Raw genomic sequence first — 13,097 nt, forward strand, 5'->3', positions numbered from 1 at the left:
ATAATAATAATAATGATAATAATAATAATAATAATAATAATAATAATAATAATAATAATAATAATAATAATAATAATAATATAATAATAATAATAATAACAAAAAATTAATAATAATATTAACAAAAAAATGATAATAACAACAACAATAATAATAATGATAATAATAATAATAATAATAATAATAATAATAATAATAATAATAATAATAATTATATATATTATTATTATTATTATTATTATTATTATTATTATTATTATTATTATTATTATTATATTATCATAGTCATCATCATTATCATCACCATCATCATCATCATCATCAGCAGCAGCAATAGCAGCATCTTTTCACTAATATGATGTAAAAGTTATCCAGGAGACATTGATCTCAGATAAAAACATTCCATTGGGCAGATTCTCGCGAGTGTCAAAATACTTCATAATAATATTTAACAATTGTGTGAAAGGAAGAGGAGAGGAAGGGGGATGGAAGAGGAAGGGCGAAAATTACAAAAGTATGCCAAAATATTACTATTTTAGTTTGTTTCAGAATCATTTTTCGTTTGTTAATTTATTTATATATTTTTTTTAAAGTGAAATTAATTAGAATTCCTTCCACTGTCACAAAAGGTCAACACACAGTTTTCCGTGGTTTCGTGAAGAGATTCTGAATGCCACGGTGATTAATGCAATGGTTATGAGTAATTCTGTCGGCCCTGTGTTGTATCGTAGGTTAATTGGCGTGTAATCTGACTGTACACACACACACACACACACACACAAACACACACACACACACACACACACACACACACACACACACACAGACGTCTGGGAGTCGTGTTTGGGAGTCCCAGCATAAATTATGGAATGGTGAATAATTAACAGACTGCATTTATTATTTGGTATAGGTCGTCTGATCTAGTCTCCTTAACTCTCTCCTTATCGACCGTTTTAAAAGGATTTCTCCCGAAATTTCACAGCAATCCAACACAAAAAGTGAATATTTACATTCAATTTCGTTCCTTCTATTGAAACCATAACCTTATGCCAGTTGGGGGATCCCGTTAGCTCAGAAGATACTGGGTGCAGTTGAGATTTTTTTCTGCCCCCCCCCCCCCCCCCAGTCCGCCCAGAACTGATTGTGTAGCTGGTTCTGTTAGAGCTGGCGGAAAGTACTTTGCGATAAACCTATCCAAAGAGTAGCAAACACTTGTTATTATCCGTTTCACGCAATAGAAACGGAGGTAGACTCCGGCTCCATGGGCCTAATGGCTCTGAAGAACTAATGCCAGTAGGTGCACAAATGATGTGCTATCTGGTTTCTGTCCTTGGGCAAAAGGATTCCATTATGATTTTAAGAATTCCTCCCGTAATTTGCGGGTGTAGGCGGTGGTTTAGTTAAGTTGTTTATGTTTTGAACTGAAAATGGAAATAATAATTATTGTTGTTGCAAGCATATTTTTCTCGCATCACGTTATCAAGTATTCATAACCTGAGCTTTTGTGTGAACGGTTTCCGCTTTTCAATATCAAGCCCGTCGATTTGAGGCTTGTTCTTGTGTAAAAATTACCCTTCATGCTTCGTGTGTGAAGAGTTAATTTGTTTGTGCCAATATCAGTAATGCCGTGCTAAAAAAAACAACAAACCAACAAAAAAAAAACAAAACCCCAAAAAACAACAAAACAAACAAAACAAAAACAAACACTTTAAAAAATTGGCCAGAAAACTCGTCCATCAAATATCGATTATGACCCTCATCTTGTCAAAATCTCTCACGATATTTTCTGGCCAAGTTTTAAAAAAAGTTAAATACGTGTTTTTCCAGAGTACGACAGTTAACTGGTTGACAGATATAATTTGATTTCAAATGATATAAGTGTCCAGTATATATTTAGTTCTGTTTCAAACAATTTTTTTTGTTCAATGTCTTGTGAGCGTAATATTCTATATTATTTTTTAAGATTATGTCGGCCAAAAGGCTGCATGTGACTGAAGTTTTTACTCTCTGAGGCTACTAGAGCCACGTGGCATTTCATTAAATAAAATGCGAGTAATTTATTCCCCTACACGCCCTTTAAACACATTACAGCACTGTTTTAACATTAGTCATTGTGGTTTAACATTAATAATAATATTATTATATCATAGGCATTGTCGCACAAATTGTGTTTTCTTTGGTCGTAAAAAAGTTACTGTTGACTTAGTACACTGACCTTGTTGGATTGCCGCTAAGCTGCTAGAAGCTCTAGTAGCGGTATAAAAAACTATTGAGCAAAAAAAAAACAAAAACAAACAAACAAAACAAATCAAAACAAAACAAAGCAAAATAAAAAAAACAAAACAAAACAAACAAAAAACAAAACAAAAACGGAATACTGTAAGTTTCGAGCTAAAAACCCATCTCCAGATAGCAACAAAAACAGTTCAAATGTTAATACTTCACTCAATACACGGAAGAATATAATATCTCAGCTCGTCCAACCGGGACTACTTTTGTTTTTTGTTGTTGTTGTGGTCGAGCTTTGATCCCGAAACGCTCCTTGCAATGTATTTGGATCTTTTTGACAAGATGTGTTTATATTTTAGTTCAATGTCTAATTTAATGCCCTAATAATCAGATGATCATAATGTTTTTATTCTCAATAACGTGAGACTTTATACGCATCTCCAAATGCCCCACCATCTTTGTGGACCTATGCATTTATTGATGGTTTGATCTATATTTTTTAAAATTATTGGTTTATTATTATTTTGACTGGCCTCGAAATGATCTAAACGCGTCACACGCGCCGTAAAATCCTTTAAAAAAAAAAAAAAAAAACAAACCCAAAAAAAAAAACCCAAACAAACAAAAAAACAAAACAAAACAAAACAAATAAAACCAAACAAATAAACAAAGCAACGGTAGCAATAAAATGGCAAAACTTCTTTTCACAAATTCGAGTAGATACCTTTTACTCGATATGTCTATCGATTAAGATGACCTCTAACTTGCCCAAAAAGCTTAAACATGAGATTTACTTGAACTCTCCAACCCAAGTCGTCCCTTTACATGTAATGGGTAATCTCAATACATGTATATCGACTTATCAAGCGTAAAGGTTTTCTGACCAAACTTTGAGTATTAGTTTTGTCATTGGTCGACAGAATGTACGATATTTTAAAAGCGAATTCTAAGCTGAGAGAAGAAAAAGAAGTAATGAACAAATATGAATGTAACAGTTTCATAGTTATTCCTGGCTGCAGAAGGGGTTTGAGCCCGAAGCGTGTTTGGTAATTCGTTCTTTTCCTTAAAAATTTTTTTTGAAGCGGACTTGTATTTAGAGAATTTTAAAGATTAAAAAAAATATATAAACGCCATGTTTAACTCTGACGGTATTAAGTAAAGACATTTGGGCTAGATACCCATGATATTTTGAAAAATGTGTCCACTTTCACTTTTTAAAAAAATGTCCACGCGAAGTCCCAGGTTTGAGAGTTCTTGCCAAGATAAGGGTCATTTAAATCGATCGATATTTGAAAGACCAGTTTTCTGGCCAACTTTTGAAATATGTGTCTTTCCAGAGTACGGGAGTTAAAAGACAATTTTAGACTTTTACATAAAGATCGTTTTTTTAAAAATGATTAAAGCGCTTTTCATAAAACACCGTCATTGTGGAGTGTTCGAATTTTGTCTTGTAAATAAATAATAAAAATAAGAAGATATTATAGTGTACAAGTGAGTTATAATAATTGATGGGATAGCCTTCTTGCAATAGATAGCGACCAATAATGAGAGTTGTCTCGCCTTATACTATTTATACAAAACTTATTTCGATGCATTCCGTTGTTGGTTGGTTGTACCTTATATTCATATTTGATATACTTTTCTACAAGTGAATAAACCAATGTGAGTTGAAATGAAATTATGTTGATTGTTGTACGACTTATTTTGACATGTTCTATAGAGCTATGTAAAGATGACAATTAAAGAAAAATAAAATTTAAGAATGTGACATCTTGTGGAATATTGTTTTTTTAATTTTTTACATTTGATTTAGCCGACACGAATATACATTTGCAGGCCTGATGATAACCGGACACAAATATGGGCTCGTTTTAACATTGTTGTAATGAAGAGTGTTTTGCGTTGGTTTGAGAGTATTTCAATTCCAACAATGAGACCATACCAATTTGGGTTATCAGACTTGCAAATACGTATTCAAATGTAATCCACCGAGTCCATCTAGTATTATGTTGGATCGGACAGGGCGAATAAAATTGTGTTTAGTGTCTCCATTTCTTGGGTGAAGTTCCTGACCTCCCATAGTCGTCGGGGACATTTAGCAAATTTTTAGGGGGGTACCTGGACAAAATCGATAAATAAATTATTTTTATACAGCCGGGTGGAACAAGTTGAGTTCTACAGCATATTACTCGACCAAAATCTATAGTGCCAATTTTTTGGTATCTTCACTTTTAAAATTGAAAAACCACTTTAGTTTGACGTTTTCTTGAAAATGGATCTCCGTACATATTCCTACTCGGACCCCCTCAAAGTATTTGACCGGAAATCCCATAAATCAGTTGACTATAGAAGTGCACCGTTCTTTAAATTACCATAACCGTAAACATAGCACGTGAAATGCACGAATGACGGAATGACTGTATCTGGCATTTTCATCGTGAATCTTTCCATTTCAATAATTAATTCTAACTGTATTACGGCAAATATTACTTCATTATTTTCTTTGGTTGCATATTTATATGGAGATGTAACGCCTAATGATGATAATATTAAGTTATTTCTTATAAACCCTTTCCTTTGAAATATATTGCCGACGATGATATGCAATAACTATTATGTCCACGTTAAAGGTAGCATGAGCAATTAAAACATTGATGACAAATGTGGTGGTGGCGATGATGATGATGACGACGACGACGGCGACGATGATAATGATGATGATGGTGATGATGATAATGATGGATGATGCTGCAGATGAGGAGGAGGGGAAGGAGAGGAGGAGAGAAGAGAGAAGAAGAAGAAGAAGAAAGAAGAAGAAGAAGAAGAAGAAGAAGAAGAAGAAGAAGAAGAAGAAGAAAGAAGAAGAAGAAGAAGAAGAAGAAGAAGAAGAAGAGAAGAAGAAGAAGAAGAAGAGAAGAAGAAGAAGAAGAAGAAGAAGAAGAAGAAGAAGAAAGAAGAAGAAGAAGAAGAAGAAGAAAGAAGAAGAAGAAGAAGAAGAAGAAGAAGAAGAAGAAGAAGAAGAAAGAAGAAGAAGAAGAAGAAGAAGAAAGAAGAAGAAGAAGAAGAAGAAGAAGAAGAAGAAGAAGAAGAAGAAGAAGAAGAAGAAGAAGAAGAAGAAGAAGAAGAAGAAGAAGAAGAAGAAGAAGAAGAAGAAAGAAGAAGAAGAAGAAGAAGAAAAGAAGAAGAAGAAGAAGAAGAAGAAGAAGAAGAAGAAGAAGAAGAAGAAGAAGAAGAAGAAGAAGAAGAAGAAGAAGAAGAAGAAGAAGAAGAAGAAGAAGAAGAAGAAGAAGAAGAAGAAGAAGAAGAAGAAGAAGAAGAAGAAGAAGAAAGAAGAAGAAGAAGAAGAAGAAGAAGAAGAAGAAGAAAGAAGAAGAAGAAGAAAAGAAGAAGAAGAAGAAGAAGAAGAAGAAGAAGAAGAAGAAGAAGAAGAAGAAGAAGAAGAAGAAGAAGAAGAAGAAGAAGAAGAAGAAGAAGAAGAAGAAGAAGAAGAAGAAGAAGAAGAAGAAGAAGAAGAAGAAGAAGAAGAAGAAGAAGAAGAAGAGAAAGAAGAAGAAGAAGAAGAAGAAGAAGAAGAAGAAGAAGAAAGAAGAAGAAGAAGAAGAAGAAGAAAAGAGAAGAAGAAAAGAAGAAGAAGAGAGGAGGAGGAGGAGGAGGAGGAGGAGATTTGAGTGAGTGATTGGCTCTACGTTATTTTTTTTTTTATTTTTTCAAGAGAGTTGAAATTAAAAAGGACGCTTAACAGACGGCCGACACTGTACGAAACCGAAATCTGGTTCCATAACTTGGCCAGGAATGGGGAGTGGCGGAAGGGGGGCAAAAGAAGTATTGTAAATCACGTTAAACATGAAAGACCACCGCTCTCTGTTGAGAATTGTAAATGTATATAATCGCGCTATATAAATCTTCAAATTTATTGCAAACCCGGTGATTGATATTGGTGGTAATGATGAGGATGGTGATGCTGGTAGCGTTTTTGAAGGCGCTCATAATTGTAACTAGATTTTTGGACTATCCCATTTTCTTCTTCTTTTATTTATTTTTATTTTTTTATTTATTTTTTTTTTTACTGACGCTGAAATGTCCTAAATGAGTCGTAAGCGCGTAAAACCCTAAAGATACCCTCCCCCCCAAAAAAAAAACAAACAAAAAAAAAAAAAAACAAACAAACAAAAAAAAAAAAACAAAAAAAAAAAAACAACAAAAAACAACCCCCCCCAAAAAAAAAAAAAAAAACAAAAAAAAAAACAAAAAAAAAAAAAAACAAACAACCCCCCCCCCCCGAAAAAAAAAAAAAAAATCAAGTAATCCTCAATAATCGCATTAAAAAAAAAAACAACTCCTAAATCTTATAAATTAAACTTGGAATGGAACAATAAGCATTTGGTTCATCCCGACACAATAGCTTTACGAGACGAGTAGTCACAAACTACATTCGGATTCTTTCGTATTGATGCATTGCGTTTATCAAAAAAAAGCTCATAACATCCGCCATCCGGATAAAACATACCAACGCACAAAACTATTTGTGACCTTGAACCTTTTTAGATAGATCGAAGTTGACGTTGTTATTGGTTTTTGCCATCCGCGTTTATGAGTAATTCTCACTAAACTGTATTAACCAGACTATAAACGTTTAAAGTTTATGGTAACTCATATATTTGTGTGTTGGTCCGTTTTACTTTCGGATGGCAATGTTGTGAGCTTCTTAGCCAAGCGCACACTATCTATAGAAAAATCGAAGTTGACGTCATTCCGGTCTTTGTTATTGTTTTTTGCCATCCGCGTTTGTGAGGAGTAATTCTCACTAAACAAAATTAACCTGACTATAAACGTTCATGGTTACACACAGTTTTATGTGTTGGTCCGTTATACTTCGGATGGCAATGTTATGAGCTTCTTAGCCAAGCGCATACTATCTATAGTCTGATTGATACCGTTATGTGAGAACTACTCATAAAAAAGGATGGTTAAAAACAATAACAAAGAGGGGAGTGACGTCAACTTCTCTGAGAATGCGTCATGCTTCAGGCCGACCACAGTTGTGGATGTTGCTCGGACCTTCTTTCCGAATTATTATTTTCTCCCCTCATTTTCTTGGCCACAATGATCATTGTGTTTCGAGCACTGAATTCCAAATAATTTACGCATCTCTCTTTTTGTTCCATCTTTCAATTTCTTAGGCGCTAATAAGACCTTAAAGTGCCATTAAACTTCCACAACCCAACATTGTGTCATTTCTGTCTCCAATGTAAAGTTAAAGCAAAATAATTCGATTATTAAAAAGAAAAATAAAGCTAACTAATACCATTATGGTGGTAATGCCATGTCATAAGATAGAAAAATAACTACTCGTGAAGAAATAATAGGCACAAAGTATCCCCCCCCCCCCCCCCCCCTCTCTCTCTCTCTCTCTCTCTCTCTCTCTCTCTCTCTCTCTCTGTGTCTCACACACACACACACACACATACACACTCACACACCCCACACCGACACATATTTATAATTAATCATAGGATATAATATTATAATGATACTTACTGATATCGATGTCTATTGATTTGTATTCTGGTGTATTTCTTCCAATAGTATTTACTGTAGTTCTGATCTGATAAACAAAAAATCGATGATAACTATAATTAAATATCGAAATTTTTGTCAAGGATTGAATGTCAGGATGTAATCACCGGAGTTGTTAACCCTTAAACGGCGAGACAGGCTTGAGACAGGTTTTTTGAAAGATAAATTAATTTCATATTTTAATTAAGTGAATTACGCCCTTCCACGCGGCATCGTGAGATGTATCGCCTTAGCATTCCATGAAGGAATAATATTAATACAGATAATCCATCAAACAAACGTCAGATGTCAACAGGAATCTCCCACGGTGTCCAAAGTGAGCAAATTGGGAGGTTGATATTCTTACCCAAGGAAAAATAAACGACAGTGTCAGAAACGGGGCTTGAACCCGGTAACATCTGGGTAATGTCTTAACTATTCGGCAACTTTGCCCCCTTATTCATATTCCTGCCATCATTTATCTACTGAAAAGTAAGCCTCGCCTAATTATTTTTCCTGAAGTAACAAAGTGAGAGGGTTTCTAATAAGCCACACTTTCTTGAGAAAAAAAAAAAAAAAAAGAGCTACCGTACTGGAAAGAATATAAATATATCACATATTTGTCTAATTTTCTTCACTAAATTCTATGTTTGAATATTGAGTAAAAACAAAACAAAACAACAACAACAACAAAAAAACAAAACAAAAAATAAACAAACTCAACTTTTCTTTTTTTCTTTTTCTTTTTTTTTTGTTTTTTTTTTTGTTTGTTCGGAATACAACTGCTATTCTAAACATTGTTTTCCACGAAACTTCTGTTCGATTTTCTCAATTGTATATGTAAGATGGAACGAATTTGACGTCACTCAGCTCTTTCAGAAAAGTTCCACTTCAAATATCGATATCTATAGTACCCCCCTCCCCCCCCCCTTCTGACTAAACAGTTTGAAACTTGATATTTTAAAGAAGTAACAGGTTTACGACTTTTTGGCTAGTTGAGGTTTATTTTAATCGATTGACATTTAAAAGTTTTCGAAATGAAAAAAAAAGTGCACAGTTAAAGTACGACAAGGATGGATTTCGCAAGACTTGACCTGCCTACTACAATGAAAAAGCCGTAGAAATGCGATTTGTTTTGGCTTGAAATTCAGTTGTAATATGCATTTTTGATTCATTACAATGTGTTAAAATGAAAAGTAGACAGGTCTGGCTTGAGTAACATTGAGACAATCGCAGGCTGAGGTTCACAATGCTATATCTTATATTTCCTTTCATTTATTGTCCTCTCCATAATGTGGATTTGTATGAAATGAAACGACTTGGTTTTGCCTTGGTTCTGATATTTTGCACATGACCGAGAAGTTGAAACATTAAGACTAATTTATCTTTTAGCGCGGGAGAGAACATTTCCACTCGTTTAAATAATTGTCCGGACATGTGATTTTGTTAACGTTTGTATGTGTCTCTTTTGTTGGAGATCCTGTGGTTGTGTCTTTGATTTTAACATGGTCGTAGACTAAAAATACCTCAACAAAACCACGGATACATTGCGCTTAGATTTAATTCTCTTCTGTTAAATTTGTCCCCCTTTGACTCACTTTTCCTGGGGTACTTTATGCCAGATCTAATACCTTTTACTCATACCACCATACTCATTTTATTATTGATCCAGAAATGGCACACCTTTAATAAATGAATTGAGAAGAAAATAAAAAGAAACAAAAGAGAAAAAAAAAGAAAATAACAAACAACCCCTCTCTCCCCACCCCCTCCCCCAATAACACCCAAAAACAAAAGAATAAAAAAGATCAAAGAAAAACAATGCAACCCGTCCCAAAAAACAACAACCCCAGAACAAAACAAAAAGAAAAATACAAACAAAAAAACAAAACAAAACCAGACAAAAAGCAGACGACAAAATAATAAAGAAAAGAAGCGCAACCAAAATTGAAAAGATATAAAAAAAAAACCCCGAAAAAAACCCATACAACAAAATAAAAACAAATACTGAGTAGAATCACTTTCAATGTTGCTGGTGCTGATGAAAATGACTTGAAGTATGAAGTATCTATGGTTAGAATTAAATATAATCACGCCATCAAAGGGATGAAGTCGTGGTTGGGGTAGGAAAGGACAAGCTTAGAAGTTGTAATTATTTGTTCTCTCATTCTAATTATTATTTTAATCAGATTGTATATAGCAGACTACATGTAATTATTTTTCGTGATGATGTAGCATTGGTTGAATGACTTTGGTGGAAAACACAGCCAGGGGGTAAGATACTTTGGTCGATCTATAGATAGAACGAAGTTGACGTCACTCAGGCCTTTGTTATTGTTTTTTGCCATCCACGTTTATGAGTAATTCTCACTTAACTGTATTATAAACGTTCATGGTTACATCGTTTTGTGTGTTGGTCGTTATACTTCCGGATAGCAATGTTGTGAGCTTCTTATCCAAGCGCATACTATCTATTGACAAATGAGTAACCAGCGTTGTCACGAGACAATCTAATGTATGGTTAAGCACTGAATAAATTTACAAATAATTAATCAGAATTCTGTGTAAATTGATTGCATTTAAAAAAAAAATTCTTATGTTTGAGACTTTTAACCACCACCGTCATCATTATCATCATATCATCATCGTCACCCTCATCAACAACAACAAACAATAACACAGAGACAATGAAAACACACAAAATACAACAAAACAAACAAACAAACAAAAAACCCAACAAAAAACAAAACAAAAACAAAACAAAAGCAAAAAATCTAAAAACAGGACTCTTGCTTCAATCGTGAGCAATAGTATTGATTACAGTTTGATTGATTTGCTTGTAAACTGAGATAACAATAATATTAATACCAGGTGCATTTATTTGATGCTTTTGGTAACCGACTCTCTTGTTATTGATTTTCCATTTGATTGTGAGGTTACAGGAGGAACGAAGTTGACGTCACTCAGCTCTTTGTTACTGTTTTTTTTTTGCCAGCCATTTTTATGAGTAGTTCTCACTAAATTCTATCAGACTATAAACGTTCAAGGTTACACATAAATTTTGTGTGTTGGTACGTTTTATCCGGCTGTACCTCTCTGAGTCTTGGGTTCGCTCCCCACTGATGTGCATCTTCCATAGTCCAAGGTTTACTCCCCACTTATGTCCACCCCCTATTTTATATATATATATATATATATATATATATATATATATATATATATATATATACACACACACGTACACACAAATCAATATAACATACACACAGACATAAATGTGCACTCACACACACACACACACGCGCGCGCGCGCGCACGTATGCTTTTTGCAATAATCTCCTGGCATAATCTAATTTAAATACTTCCCAAAGAAAAAGGTTTTCAGATTATTTTTGAATTTATCAACGCTGCTTTCAAGTCTGACTGACAGTGGGAGTGAATTCCAAGTGATGGGGCCCTTACGTTCACTGACGCAAACTATTTAACTGAGTCCATTTCAATAAAACCAAAATTCACTGAACCATGAAAGCAAAAGAAATCGTGCAAAGAATTCAAACAATTAAAATTTGGCTTTTATTGTACATTATGGAATTTCTTGATACATTACATGCCTGCACTGATGTAACCTATTTAACCGAGTACATTGCAATAGAACCCAATTTCAATGAACCATGGAAGCAAATGAATTCAAACAATTAAAATGATTGGCTTTTGTTGTTCATTATCAAATTTGTTTATACATGCGTTCACAAAGGTAAATCATTTGGCTGATTTTATGTCATTATTTGTTGTCACTTTAGATAACACAAAGCATTGTTCCCGAAGGTCTTTAGTCTCATTATTAATTCAACACAAAGAGCCCAACCCCTGTTACAAATCTCTGACTTTATAATAGGTTATTACATTGGCTAATTTCCAGTTATTTAGAAATTATCAAATGTAAATACCATTTATAAAGAAAGATAATAAAAACATATCTCAAAATGAGAGGCCTATTACTTTCATGTTTATTTTTTGAAAAGAATTGGAATCCAGTCTCAAAGTGTTTCTTTCAACGTGTTTTGTTGACTAAGGAGAAAACCGAAACGTCCACATTATCTGTATTTGTTAATTCAATTAAAGCTTCAATTCCGTATTTCTTCTAACTTCAAGCAGCAACAATTGTGTTTTATAAAATGATGACATTTGGAATGAGGAAAATGTCATCATTCCTATTTTTTTGGCATTGAATCCAACAACTACTATGGAAAGTATTAGGGGGTTTAAAATTAAAAGGATTTTATAAAACGAAGAAGTCTTGTGCTTCAGCAAATAGCAAGCGACTGGCACGGCCCATTTAGTGAAATGAATGATAAAAAAAATATGAACAAAAGAACCCCGATTGACTCGGCTGCACAGGTTAAATAATATGAACACGCCAATAGACTTGCCTACTCTCTTAAAAAAAAAAAAAAAATTAAAAAAAAAAAAAAAAAATATATATTATATATATATATATATATATATATATATATATATATATATATATATATATATATATATATATATATATATATATACCTACGCTATCATCATATTCATAATTAATATTATAATAATTACTATTATTATTGTTATCATGATCATGATGACGAACCTCATCATCATCTTCTGGGGAGTGAGCCGGACACTATGGGATGTGGGCACCAATGGGGAGTGAACCCAGACCTGTTAGAGGGGGAGGGAACCGTTATCATTATTATTATTATTATTATTATTATTATTTATTATTTTATTATTATTATTATTATTATTATTATTATTATTATTATATATTATTATTATTATTATTATTATATATTATATAATAATTATTATTATATATAATAATAATAATAATAATAATAATAATAATAATAATAATAATAATAATAATAATAAATAATATAATAATTATTATTATTATTATATATTATTATTATTATTATTATTATTATTATTATTATTATTATTATTATTATTATTATTATTATTATTATTAATCTTACAATGGATTGTTATGTTGTCAGCTGTTGTTTATGTGCGATTAGAGACAATACTCACACCATCCGCCAACTGGATAAAAAAAAGTCCTGACACACAAAACTATGTAAAACCTTAACCGTTTATTGTCTGATTGATAGAATTTAGTGATAAATACTCTGGCTGGCTAAAAATAATAACAATGAGCTGTGTGCGGTCAATTTCGTTCCATCTATTCAAAACTATCTTCAATGGACACATCAATCTATTTTTGTTCAATCTTTATAGGTTATGACTCAAACTCAATCGTA

The 13,097-nt window shown here is 32.8% G+C and overlaps 1 protein-coding gene across 1 annotated transcript in view; it reads left to right on the top strand.

Moving 5' to 3' along the window:
* Positions 1-13,097, top strand: part of LOC144968485 (activating signal cointegrator 1 complex subunit 3-like) — a 232,020-nt gene that overhangs the window by 74,381 nt on the left and 144,542 nt on the right. The gene's annotated exons all lie outside the window — the stretch shown is intronic.

This window comes from Berghia stephanieae, chromosome 3, assembly GCF_034508935.2.
Source record: "Berghia stephanieae isolate SIO BIC M18660-M18661 chromosome 3, UCSD_Bste_1.3, whole genome shotgun sequence".
Lineage (NCBI taxonomy): Eukaryota > Metazoa > Mollusca > Gastropoda > Nudibranchia > Aeolidiidae > Berghia > Berghia stephanieae.